The sequence below is a fragment of the Varroa destructor genome, unplaced genomic scaffold, assembly GCF_002443255.2.
Source record: "Varroa destructor unplaced genomic scaffold, Vdes_3.0 BEIS01000004.1, whole genome shotgun sequence".
Taxonomy (NCBI): domain Eukaryota; kingdom Metazoa; phylum Arthropoda; class Arachnida; order Mesostigmata; family Varroidae; genus Varroa; species Varroa destructor.
Genome location: NW_019211457.1, coordinates 43,058,053 through 43,070,886, shown reverse-complemented (window position 1 = coordinate 43,070,886; position 12,834 = coordinate 43,058,053). Strand labels below are relative to the sequence as shown.

Below are 12,834 nucleotides of genomic sequence, written 5' to 3'. Positions count from 1 at the left end.
TTGAAATCATTGTTACCTTGTCTTTATAACCCAATTTTCTTCTATTTCATGCATCATTTGCAAGACATGGAAAACAATTCTGATTTATCTTGATATAGGGCTAATCTGACAGAAACCTACCCTCAACGCGACATTTGCTGAACCAATAAACTCTGCGCACTCATTCGCAGCCGGCTGTAACTGACGAACAGATGTCTATAGTGACAACGCCTACCAGCTGAAAGCCTAAACTTGAGTTTTCCGTGGTCAGTGATGTGATGCATTTGGTTCATACACCAGTCGTTCTACTATCAACCTCTATTAAATGTTTAAGCTAAAAGTTGTCCAACTAGATTTTGTATAGAGGTAAAGAGCCATGAACAGAATCGTGAAATTATTATATGATACTGCCTAACAAGTTTTCACCCTTTTTCTAAATTGATCCCAACTTCCTTTATACCGGTTTTTTTTCCTTTATGAACAAACTGGCTATATGTATAGATTCATTTGCTAATCTTTCAGTTTCGCTCGTCGAAAATGTAAGATATACTTAATGATTGTACAAATATAATGAGAAACATAGCAAAGAACTACAAATATACAAACCCAAGATATCAGACGTCACCTATCTTTCAAGTAAGTAGCATTAAAAGAAAAGCTGTTTACGCAGGAACGAAGAGGAAACAACCAAACAGAAAATATACACAGTTCTATACCTCAAACATCGCTCGTTGCATTAATAACATACAGACTAGGAAATGCGTGTTCCATGAAGCAGATCGAACCAGGAAAATTTCGCGTCGTTACCATTATTTCAGCTTTGCCGTTGACACTACTGAAGCTAACGAAGAGATACTAGTCGACGTTCCACGTTGCCCTCATCGCCACCCAACCATCAGCGGTCCAAGTAGACAAAGTACCAAAGCTGACAACATCATTTAGTGGCAATACTAATTCTCCTGCCTGTGAACATTCGGAAATATCTGCTCATTTTCTTATTCTTTCCTAACAATGCAGACAAACCTATCGGAGAAGTCTTGCTGCTTTTTCGACTCCCCCTTTACCCCCGCCTACCTTTCTTTAGTAGCCTGTCGACCCCCTGGTGTATGAAGTCGTTTCAGGCACGTTCGCATGGTTTGTACTGGTAAGTATGTTAGATAAGGGCACACTTTCTTTAAACTCGCAATGCACCCATGAGTGTATATGGGTTTCAAAGAACTTTGGATAACGTTTTCAGTGTTTTTCACGTCCGCTATGTAAGCTACAAGGCATTATTTCCGGTTGCTGGTTGCCAGCACGAGGCAAAGTGCGTTTACGTCAGGGCCTAGACCTTAGAAGACCTAGAAGTTTAGTACGGGCATACTGCATTACAGTGACAAGAACTTCCGTTAGACAACTAGCTCATATCATCACCGTTAGTATCAGCAAAATTAACAGGATGATTCACCTATTAAACTCTCCTAGTTTTTTTTATAGCTTGGTAGTAGAACTGCACCTAGGCGCAACTCTACTACCGTTGATGACCTGACAAAAATCAGGAGCTCCTTAGTACTATCGTTTGGTCCAGCTTTTTCTTGTTCATTTATGTTCAAGCCGCGACAATAGCCCTTACAGAATAAACGTGACGGATAAAATCGTAAACTACAAATAGAATATGATGTATTATAGCAAGTCAGTTGAGCCACGGCGATAAATCGACGCGCATGAGCATGCGAATAAGTCAGCTTTGTCAGAAAACAACGGTAAACAGAACAAACTGAAAGTACAAGATAAAAACGATATTGACGAGGGCATAAATAGCAGTCGCGGAATAATGGATTCGTAAAATTAAATGAGGTCGTAGTAATATAAGTGAAGGTAAATCTTATTAGCGACGACAGCAGTCATAACAACGAGATTTGATGGCGATGGCGGCGGCAACAGCGGATGCACTACGGATGACAACTAAACGCAGAAGGCAGAGGAAAACTTAGGGCAGAAGTTGAACAACTCAGTGAAGGATTTTTTAATGTGCTTTGTCTATGAAGATGAAATCGCCTGACGTTGCTACTGTAGGGCAATAGAACGGACCCTGTCTATGATTAATATGGCGAAACAATTCCATTTGTTCCTTCAGAAGATTTTCGACGGGCTTGAAATAAGATTGAATCCTCCGTTTCTTCTTCATTAATAAAGTTCTACATTTCATACGTCTTTGCTGAACTTGGATGAGCAGACTGAAACGTATGCGCTTGCCTGCGACGACAACAAAACGCATGAACACGGATCCCCAGTTTCCTATGACGTGCCCCGTTGAAAACTCTACGTGTAAACTATGATTGTGTGTACCACAAAGAAAATTTTAATCGAACCTATCCATATTCCTCCAGATAGTTACCACAATCTATAGCACTTTTATACATTTATTATGATATTTCAACTACCTGCAATAAATGAGCGACTTGAATTCTCTGCTACGAGATATCCCGAAAAAAAAAAAGACCAGATTTGTCGTGGGCTACTCTTAAGGCATGGCCTTACGGAATGAGGCTCGTGAATCCATGCCGCGATTACTGTCAATGGCTTCTTTCGAAATGGATGTTTGTTTGACTCAGGTAGTTGCGGAAGGCTTCCGATTTTGGTAAAATGGTCGGCCTAAAAACTTTCTAGCTCTCATATGAATAGGAACGGGTTTGAAGTTGAGAATTAATTAGTCAAAGTGACGGATTTGGAAGCCTCGATAATTACCTATTATAAGAAGAACTTTAAATAGTTACATTCGCTAGCGAGTTGTCAAATTGCCTGTGACCACGCATTCAGCCTTGTGTTGAGAAAGCTAAAAACGTTGATTTGTGACCCAGCATTGCTCGTAAACGCGTCTATTATTTAACCCGTTGATTTAACGGTGTTTTACTATTTCATACCTTGCTAACTTCTATGCAATAACTACAATCACTGTCGACCATTAGGGACTGCGTATGCTGTCTTGCAATGTTTAACTACAACGTTGAAGATGACAACGGCGGCTCGTTCAACGTTTGAACAATAATGAATGGGATTTAAGTGTCTCTCTGCTTGGTAACTCTGCGAACAAGTTTTGTGAAGGGGTCACGTGGGGCAATCGTTACAGAGTATTCGTTATTATTATTACGCGATTTGTAACTAAATTACTCGTTCGGGTGTTTTGAATCGAAATAAGGTAACGGCATGTAACTTGCACTTGGAAGCAGACGAACTAGATATTGACCGAAACCAATTACTTAGGCCATATTGAAAATAAATGATTTACTGCTACGGGCCACATGCAAACTGGACGTTTTTCACTGATTTTATGACTCATTGGCAAGTGTGAGGGTATAAGTGACCCAGTTCATGTCTGACTGCCCAGTCTATTAAAAGTTCACTTCTTTCTTTTAATCAGCTTTTTTCTCGATTGGTTTTCTGTACCTTTGGTTGGTCATGTTATTTTCTCTCATATCGTTTATATTGCTCGCTACTTTAGACGATCTAATCCATAGCACAGAAACCATTATACATTCAGATATGTGCAGCAGGTACTTTCACATATGTGTGTGCAACAGTACTTCCCCAATGTCCCAAGGAAGAAAACAACTCGGAAATTAGGGAAGATGAAACCACTGGACTTCGTCTGATTTCGTTTATTTTAGTCTTTTAGGTTTGTTGTACAGTTTAGAGGTTTGTTGGTACCCTGAACGCATCAAGTACTTATCTAATAAAATTCGCCGCATTCGATTGTGTCGAAGTATTTCAACATCCATAAGGAAGTTGAAGCTCTACAGAAATATGTTGCATTCGTAAAAACCGTAGAAGATTAAATCATGTTTGTGACTAATTATACGTCAGATTGTGTTTCGTGAAAACCCTTTAGACGAATCATGTTAAAATGCGTAACTTTCATCTCTTTTGTTTCTTACGATCATCACTAAATTAAGGAAATAATTTCAGCAAGACAGCGCAAAATTGCCATTGCAATCGATGCAGGCTCTTGGCGCCATTAAGAAAGCCGGGTGTAATAAAAAAAATAGCAGAGAAGAATCTTCCATCAGCCGCTGTAAGCGATCCTGTGATCGGACATAGGTGTCAACTTTGAGGTTCGTTTAAGACCATATAGCTCAGTAAACTATTATATTAGTAAATATTTCACGCAAATGTACAATCTGTATCATTCATCATTAAATTATTCATCAAGCAGGGCGTATCACGTTTTTCGCTTAATTAAGTAGAGGCCTCTGATAATTAAGAGAACCAATCAGAAATTAATATACAGACAGAAATGGTACACCACGTTACTTAATTGGAAATTAAAAAAGTTAGTAAAAAACGGCATAGTGACATAAGACATGAAATTTATATTTGATTTCTTAGAGGATTTTTTTTTCCTAATAACCATATAAAAATCTCTTAAACAATATTCCTGCTCGTCATCGTAGCGCCTCATTAGCAACTCAAAATATTGTTGCAATGATTTTTTAATTAATGGCGTAAGAAGTACGAGGGGGGTACGAGGGAGTGCGGAGGGTTATTTCACAACCCTCCGCACTTGTACTTAAACCGTTTCCCAGAACAAAATAAAGAAACTCAAATAAACAGTTCAAAAAACTCAAGAACAATTTTATTGCTGGCAATTACATTACACTGTTGTTGGTGGGTTCTCATAAAAAAACCCTAATAATTTTAATATACGACGCTTTGATAAAATATATATGAAAAACACTATATATATATACTAAATATAGAAACCTATAATGAAGAGGTCTAAAAAAAATACGAACCTCAATAATATGAACGATATGTTGGAAGTTCGATAGCCTCGAGGTCAACCAGTTTCTTTAGGCATGGATTTTCAAGTCTATCGATACTGAGATATGCAGGTTGGTGTCAACATTGCACACATTAATTCGTCAATAAAAGTGAAAATGTTATTGACCCCCCACCCATCCCCCTCCGTTCACCCCCGGAATTGAGTTATTGCTTTCAGACAAAATAATTTTCATATGTATGTTTTGATTCCTATTTTCCTATCCCGGATTTTCCGGATATGATCTAATCATATATCACAACCGATTATTTACATTTTATAAAAGTTCAACTTGTTCGATAACGAAGTTTGCTTGTCCCACAAAAAGCCACCTCTCTGGCTTACTTTAAATACTAATCGATTGTAGACGTAACCACAGTGCACGGTGCGCCTTTCTATCGTCTAATATTATTATCTGAATGGGCATTCTATCTTTATCTAGCAACACACATTTGACGGCAATATAGTTTATTGCACTAGGACATATTAGTATACAATTATTAATGTATTCCAGGCAACGTATCCATCCGTTCGGTTTATGTGGAAACAGGCCCAGTCGAGGCCACTATTTGATCTCCTGCTGTGCATAGCTACTATTATCTATATCATGACAATGTCCACACAGATGATGGCAGTCCGGCTTATGTTACTATCTGCTAGGATAGGCGCACCAAACGAGCACTGATTCCAGTCATAACTGTCCAGGACAGATGGAACAGTGTCATATTCTGTTCCTATTACCTTAACGTTTAGGCATAGCTGGCTGAGCCTGATGTTCTACGGTTCGCTGACCTCTGTTCTGACAGTGGCTGATGTTAACGGTGCACTTGCTGGACCACCGAAAATAACAATAAGACAAATACATATGTTGTGAATGCTTCGCGTTATGCATGGCTTAACTACAATAGAAGAAATTTAAACGGCGAACTAGCCTAAAGCCGTCCTTCGCCCCCGCTTTGTTTCTCCGAGTTTTCTCTCTTGTACCTTGCCCTCCGTGGACTATTTGCGTGTAACAGCACTGCAACAGCTTAGTTTCACAATATGGGTTCGCCCTTGAAAAGAAGTGTCTTCCGTTTCGAAAACGCGGCAGCGTACGAATCCACCGGGTTTGCCTCAGACGAATACAGATTCGTGCTCCTCGTTTTAAATAGGCACATGACTCAAATACGGCTGTAATAATGGCCACTAGTATTCAATTTCTGCACTGTGGTTCACCTCGTCTATGTGTAGTCTAGCCCGCCAAAGTTGACGGCATTTGTTTTTCACAGGTATGTTCCGGTCGAGTTTCATCGTGGGTATATCGACAGTCTATGTTACAAATACTCACTGCTATATGATACTTGATAAACGCAAGCCAAAGCGTTTGTAGCTATTTTTATGGCTATCATATGTACGTATCAACTGATGACAACTGTGTTGTTTGAGGGTTTCAGAAGTCATTGTGTCTACCAGCGTACATTAAACTATAAACCCGCGAAATAGTATATACTGCGAGTAGAATCAACACTATGTTTAGCTGAAACATTTGGTAACGGGATGACATCCACCTGCCACTGAAACCAAAGTAAATAAATATTCCCTCTGTACTGCAACTTTACTTCGCCACTGCCTTTTGGCCTAACTAATGTTCGTATCGTATTTGAATCAGATCCGAATAGATCTCAGACATTCCGGTATAGCTATAATCATAGCTTGACAACGACTAAATAAAAATATTCGTACTTTCTCCTGCCTTCGTTTGTATTCTTAAAGAAGCCCTCTCTTGCTTGGCGGAAAGGAAGACGATGATGAAAAAAATAGGATGACATTTCTAGCAGTACTTTTGGGGGGTCTTCGCTTTGTGTACTCGTTTGTCAAAGTTTCAGCTACCTCCAAAATTTAGTAGCCTTCCTTAGCGGTTGTGTGGCAGTCAGGTCCCAATCAGATAGGGCTTCTTTCACTTTTCTCAGAGATCCTGCTGGGCGGGTTTCACTGAAAGAAATGGCCGAGCTCTCTCTGATGATGAAACATAGTTTCTGCAGCAAGTAGACGCGCCGCAAAGACGTTTGTTTCACCGTAAAGACGACTAAGGGACCCACGTCTGTATGGCAGTAGTTATCGTAGGCGTCGAGTATCGATTCACTAAATAAATGGTAACATGACTGATGAAGCTTTACGCGTGTAGTCGCAAAGAGATGCTCGAAAAAATACTGTTGTACATATGTTGATATGATCAAATACGTAGTGATGCAGACTCCTATACATACGTCATATATACCGTCATATATCGCTATTGGGTGTATAGTATTCAAGGCGACATTGCTTAGCGCGTATGTCTTTTAGAATCCACTTAACGAGTAAGTATCTCTTTTGTACAGCTGTGTACACGCTAGTGGTATAATTGAGGTTTCTATCGGTAACAAAACTACCTAGGGACACTCGAAGCAGCTGTTCTACGTTCACGGCGTTTTAAATTCATGGCAGGCATTCAACACTGCATCACCAGCGTTGAACGACGTCAGCTTTACGTGTACACTGGCAGTTCACAAACAGCGCAAAACCGTTTTCTTCAAACTCTACCATCAGACTTAACACGCACCGCTTGTCCAGAGGACTTAGCAAACGTGTCGTTCGTGTCTGTGTTTCCTTCTCTTTTTCAGGTCGTAATTACTCAAACCGATAGCCTGCTATTATAGTATACAGAACTGCGATAGCGTAGTCGGAAAAGGCAACACCGTTCCCCAAGCTTAGCCCTGCCTCAGCGATTGCCAAAGCGACCGAAGCGCTCGGTTATCGAAAACAATCGATCGGACGCTAAACTGTACTGGCTTGTTTTTTGAGCTTCTGACGACAGGTATAGAGTAAATGATATAAAAGCATGCATAGAGTTAGTGCAGTGTAATATACACTCGTGCTTGTATTCTTGTAGCCATACGAAACACTAATAGCAATAGTTTAACTGCGAACAAGGCGCTAAGGTTCGCAACCTTTAAATTGGTGTAGGTCCTCACCAACTCGAAGCAAAATCTATGCGAGACAGTAACGCAAGATTAACGAACAACCGTGTGTCCGATTGATTCTTTTTTAATATCAGTACCAAAGTGATCTGAAATCTGAACGCAGTACAAAGCTGATAGAATATTAATACTATTCATAGGTAATACTGGTAGGTAAAATCAACTAGAAACAAACTCGTAATCGGTTGGTTATTAGGGGAGAAGATAGCAACAATGCGCCCTTGGTTTACCTAATGAACCACGTCACGTCTACGTTTAAGCTTAATGTATTCGTTAAACGCACGTAAGGTGTTTGCCGTCATACCTCAGAAAGATTCCGATTAGCAACGAACTCGCTTCCCGTTGGTCGTCCTTATTTTTTTCCGCGTATCACTATGTGGTGCGGACGCTATGAGGTTAAACGGCCTATTTCAAACATATAACAGCGCGTTTTGGCTAATACCAGAAAAACAGCAGAAAGCAACGCTGTACCACCATGTCGTGTCAGTGTCCTTGGAGAAATAATTTAACAGTAAAAAGTTGAATTTTACATTAGTATATTGCGTCAGACTATCTTGATCAAGACGGGGCTGTAAAAGCCCGACAAAGATTCTCGTATCGGCGTTTTTCGCTATCTAAAAAAATCAGCTACCCAGCTGATTAAAGCACATTGAAAAAGTTCAGCTTTTAGTATTAAATTACGGATATCGACAGGATGCGTCGACGCAGCGCAGCGTCAAGTTAGCTTATGATATTTTCCCGCTAACGTGCATGATTCGTCTCCCCCCAAATTTTCCCCACCACCTGATGGCGTTCTAGATTGAATAACCGAAAATGGAACCCGCACATATATGCGAAAAAAAGACGACTCGAACGGAAGCGAGTTCGCTGCTAATCAAACTCGTCATGACCGTGACGGCCGGCCAGCTTATATTTGTTGAATGAACGACGTAAACTTGAACGTTATCGGGTAACACCCTATGCACATGTGACCTCAGTACGTTGTATCATTCCGTCTATTTAGTGTATGTCTTCGAGGAGTGAAGCAGCTCTAATAAGAATTATCAATAATAAAGGGGGCAAGCAAGTGCTGCGAGCCTGTGTCCTACACAATGACGTGAGCACTCGACCAGTCTTGAACCAGTATTACCGTCATAGTCGACATCTCCCCGCCGTTACCTAAGCACCTATTATAAGCATTTAGTGACGTACCTTTTATCGCATGGTGCTTTCTTCGTGCATGCAATGGTCTTGATCGGCGGCACGACGGTAGCCGTCTCAATCAGCCAGAGGTATCCCGCGTAGCAGCGCGTAAAACGCACTCGTAGGACTCCGAATCGAGTTCCATTCTCGAATTTTAGTTGTCCAACAATGATAAACAAATAACGGCGATTAAAGTCACTCCTGTTGTCTCCGTTCGAGGCTTGATTCTAGGGGAATGAAAAACAACCTGCATGCACCACCGTCTTCAAATGAATCGCATACAACTCATGAATAGACGAGGTACCAATAAGATATGATACCAATATCTCTGAATGCATTGCTGCCAGGCGATACAGCGTACCGCTCGAAGCTTTGGCAGGCAATTTTTCGACTATCTGTTATCTTTGAGCTGTGCCAATGAATTTTGTTTGGGTCGTGTTCAAACGCCACACGCCATCAGTAAACGGCGTGGCGTATACATTTTTTGTTCTTTTATTTTTTCGTCTTCAGCTGTTATTGCAGTAGTACAGCAGAGTATCGACGTCCCGTCATCCAAAAGACTGACTGACTATTGGCGGCAAATTGCCTGGTAGCCACCAACGTGTACAAGCAAACAGCTGTTGAAGATGCCAAAATTCTGACGAGGTGGCGGAGATTTTTCGACCCAGCTAGTACTCACGAGTAACGCTTCTAGATCCGATTCAATTTCATGCCACGCATAAGGGAACTCTTCTGCGCAGCAATTACTCTTATCGTTGTTACAGACACGATCGAGTAATCACGAACAGTATCGCGCTACCACAAAGCCCAATGCGACAAACATGCGTCTACCATTTCGATGTCATTTCGAAATACTTCTTTTATTTTCGCTTGTTGTTCATGTTGTCCATCTGGGTGTTTACACAAGTGATACCCTTGACCCGAGTTAGGCGGCGGGTGAATAGCGGTTATGGCACTGATTATCGATAAGAGAAGCTAGAATGCAGGAAAACTTGCAAAAATAGGTGCTGCTCTCAGTGTTGTTATCCAGATGCTCTGCGAAAAAGACAGTTCGCAATTGCTCCATTAGGTCGCAACGTTTGGCGTCGTCACGGCCACGCACCGAGGGAGATTATCAGGCGACGAGTGACAGCTCTGCTAGGAACACTGGCGATTGAATGGCACCTAATAGCTTCGTCAGTGAAGGGGCTTTAAGGCCGCGCTGAGAAATATGTGGCCACAACATTTGAAAGAAAATAGAACGGGCCGCTGTAACAACTTGGCACACAAATATTTTTTTTAATAGGAGACTATCATAGTCAAGCATATTGCACGCGCTCTCCAATTTCGTTCCAATTATTTCGTTACTTCTGCCGGCTGTATTTTCGAGTGAAACCTACCGCTGCATAGTCTCTATAGGAAACACTGATAGACTGGCGTCAGCACGCATGGCGGAGACGCTCAAGAATTAAACTGGGCTATCACTAGCTGACCCACTAACATACGACCACGAACACCCTTGCAGCTATCCGTACTAGAAGGAGCCACTTAATGGTGACAAACCTATCTTCAGTCACCATCAACGCCACTATCAACAGCACCGTATGCGGGAAACAGACAACAGACAGCAGTAAGCGGCTACTTAGCGCGTACACACCTGACTTTCTGCGAGCGGATCAAATCTGCGCACAACAATACTACATGACACTGCACGTCAAAGCACCGCGTCTTTCTTCGTCTTAACAAATCAAACTTCCAATCCAATAAGATCTGAAATACGCGAGCCGCAAACTCCGACTACTCTATCACCAGCGGCTATCGATTAGCGAGGGAGTCGCTACTTCTGCTGCCGGCCGGCTACCTCGACGGACGGTCTGTTTGTCTGTCCGGGAAACTCAGCCAAAGCGTGTACGCCTCGCGGCGTGCGGGATCGTGCACCGAACTGCTGCCGATACAGACACTACTGCAGCCGCTACCGCAAGGAAGAGAGAGAACGCAAACGACTCTTCCCAGAATGAGAGTGACGACGGCGCCGGCGGCGGCGGCAGCAGCGGCCGCTTGCCGCAATGGCACTAATGGTACTCACAGCCACTCGGCACCAGAGGCAACGCAGCTCATGGCTGTGTCAAACTGCTGACATTAATAGCACTGGAACCGGCCTGTCTTAGGCCGGAGACTACACGGCCAGGCAAAGGTACGGGAGGCAGTAGATTCGTGGTACCGCTACTGGTGGTAACCTGTTAGCATTAGGTCTCTGTCTCGTGGTCGGGCGCTACACGGTACAGATGAGTGGTAGGTAGACTGGCTAGGCAGAGAACACACCGAGGAAGCACCATAGAGATTGCTGACTCGCTAGTGCAATCGAGAAGAGCGCAAGACAGTGTTGTTACTGTGCGAACTGCTTTCAGTCAAAAACACGGCCCTGTTGCCATGAAAACCGCGCGGCGACAGCCAGATTGACAGCTACTACGAGCAGTCAGATTTTCCGAATTAGCTAGTCAGCAGTATTATCATTCCTACTGTGCTCATTCATACTACTATTTCGATAATATTCGGAAAGGGCGGGCGGGCGATGGGTGTCGAAGTGGAGAGGGCACGACGGCGACATGGGAGGGGAGCAAACGGAGTGAGAGACAAAAGAAGGTTACGAAACACATAAGTCGTTTTAAAGGAACAGAATGGAAATTATTAAAATGATATGTTAAGATTTTCTGCTTGGGGCACTTATTTCCGCTTTTCATAGGTTTATTGTCTGGGTAGTCCATGGTGATCATTTCTATCTCAAAACCTTTGCTGTTTTTTACGTATACAAAATATTGCTAATTCGAAACGATTTATTAATGCATTCTCTTTAAAATATATTTACGATTAGAAAGAAGGTGGATTTAGGGTCAAAAGCAAAGTCGCTACAACACAGAAAATAGAGCTCCAGGGCTCTTCATTGATTTTAACAAAAAAAAAACGTTTTTTTTTTTTAATAAAACCTATTGTAAAACTTGTAGCATCCTTGAAATATGCCAGAGCCAAAAACTCGATGTTAGTCGACTGGAGCTTTTTGACCATATATCTAAATATGGGGCTATTTTGTGCATTTCTCACACCTGATTTGACGAAACAAAATATAAGGTAAATTTTTCTGAATGAGTTGCGTCTATTACAAAGCGTTTTAGAGAAGCCGCCGTATTCAGTTATACTATTTGACTATTCTAGCGGTTGTATATGTAGGGTGGGACAAAAACCTCTTGACAATTTGAAACTTTTCACTATATATATATATATATATTACTTCTAAGGTTAAAAAATATAGACACGTTTTTATATCAAACTCGTAGGACTCCTCGATAGTTAGACACGTTGTTGTGATCAAGTCTACTATATGGGAGTGCGATGCGTTTTTGAGATACTGTCCTTGAACTCCTGGAAATGCCGATAATTGGCGCATTCAGAACTCGGTTTCGCACTGCGCCTCAGAGATCCACAATAATCCACGATGGATTAGATATGATATTTATTTTCGAGATAAATCATTATGCTGAGTCACCTTCTCTAGCCTTAATCACGGCCCTTTCTGTGACAATAAGCATTTTCTTTCTAGCTTTGTTAAATGACTGAAATTATTAGTGGCTTCTGTAGCCCTACCTTCGCTTCGACTATAAGTACGTTTCTGCCCTGTGACCACTGTTGTTTAAATGGTCACGTTAAGAAAATTGTATTCCAGATGACCCTATCGACCCCGTACACATATTTGTAACTTGCCTTTTGTAGATGTTTTATTTTTCCTATGTCCCAAATGTTCAACAGTCGCCATTCTCAGTTTGAAGTTAACTGCCTAGGTTTATGAACCAGAAGCATGATTCATAAACCTACTCACACATCAAGTCCAACATTTGCCTATTGCGT

At 41.6% G+C, this 12,834-nt stretch overlaps 1 protein-coding gene across 14 annotated transcripts in view; it reads right to left on the bottom strand.

Moving 5' to 3' along the window:
• The window catches only part of LOC111250284 (beta-1,4-N-acetylgalactosaminyltransferase bre-4-like), a 47,618-nt gene extending 36,163 nt beyond the window's left edge, over positions 1 to 11,455 (bottom strand). For 8 of the 14 annotated variants that reach the window (XR_015327596.1, XR_015327598.1, XM_086988928.1 and 5 more), the window contains exon 1: positions 8,965 to 11,455. The gene's annotated coding sequence lies outside the window, so the exon portion shown is untranslated. The other 6 variants (XR_002673279.2, XR_015327599.1, XR_015327597.1 and 3 more) reach the window with 6 other exon arrangements.
• Between the last annotated feature and the right edge of the window lie 1,379 nt (positions 11,456 to 12,834).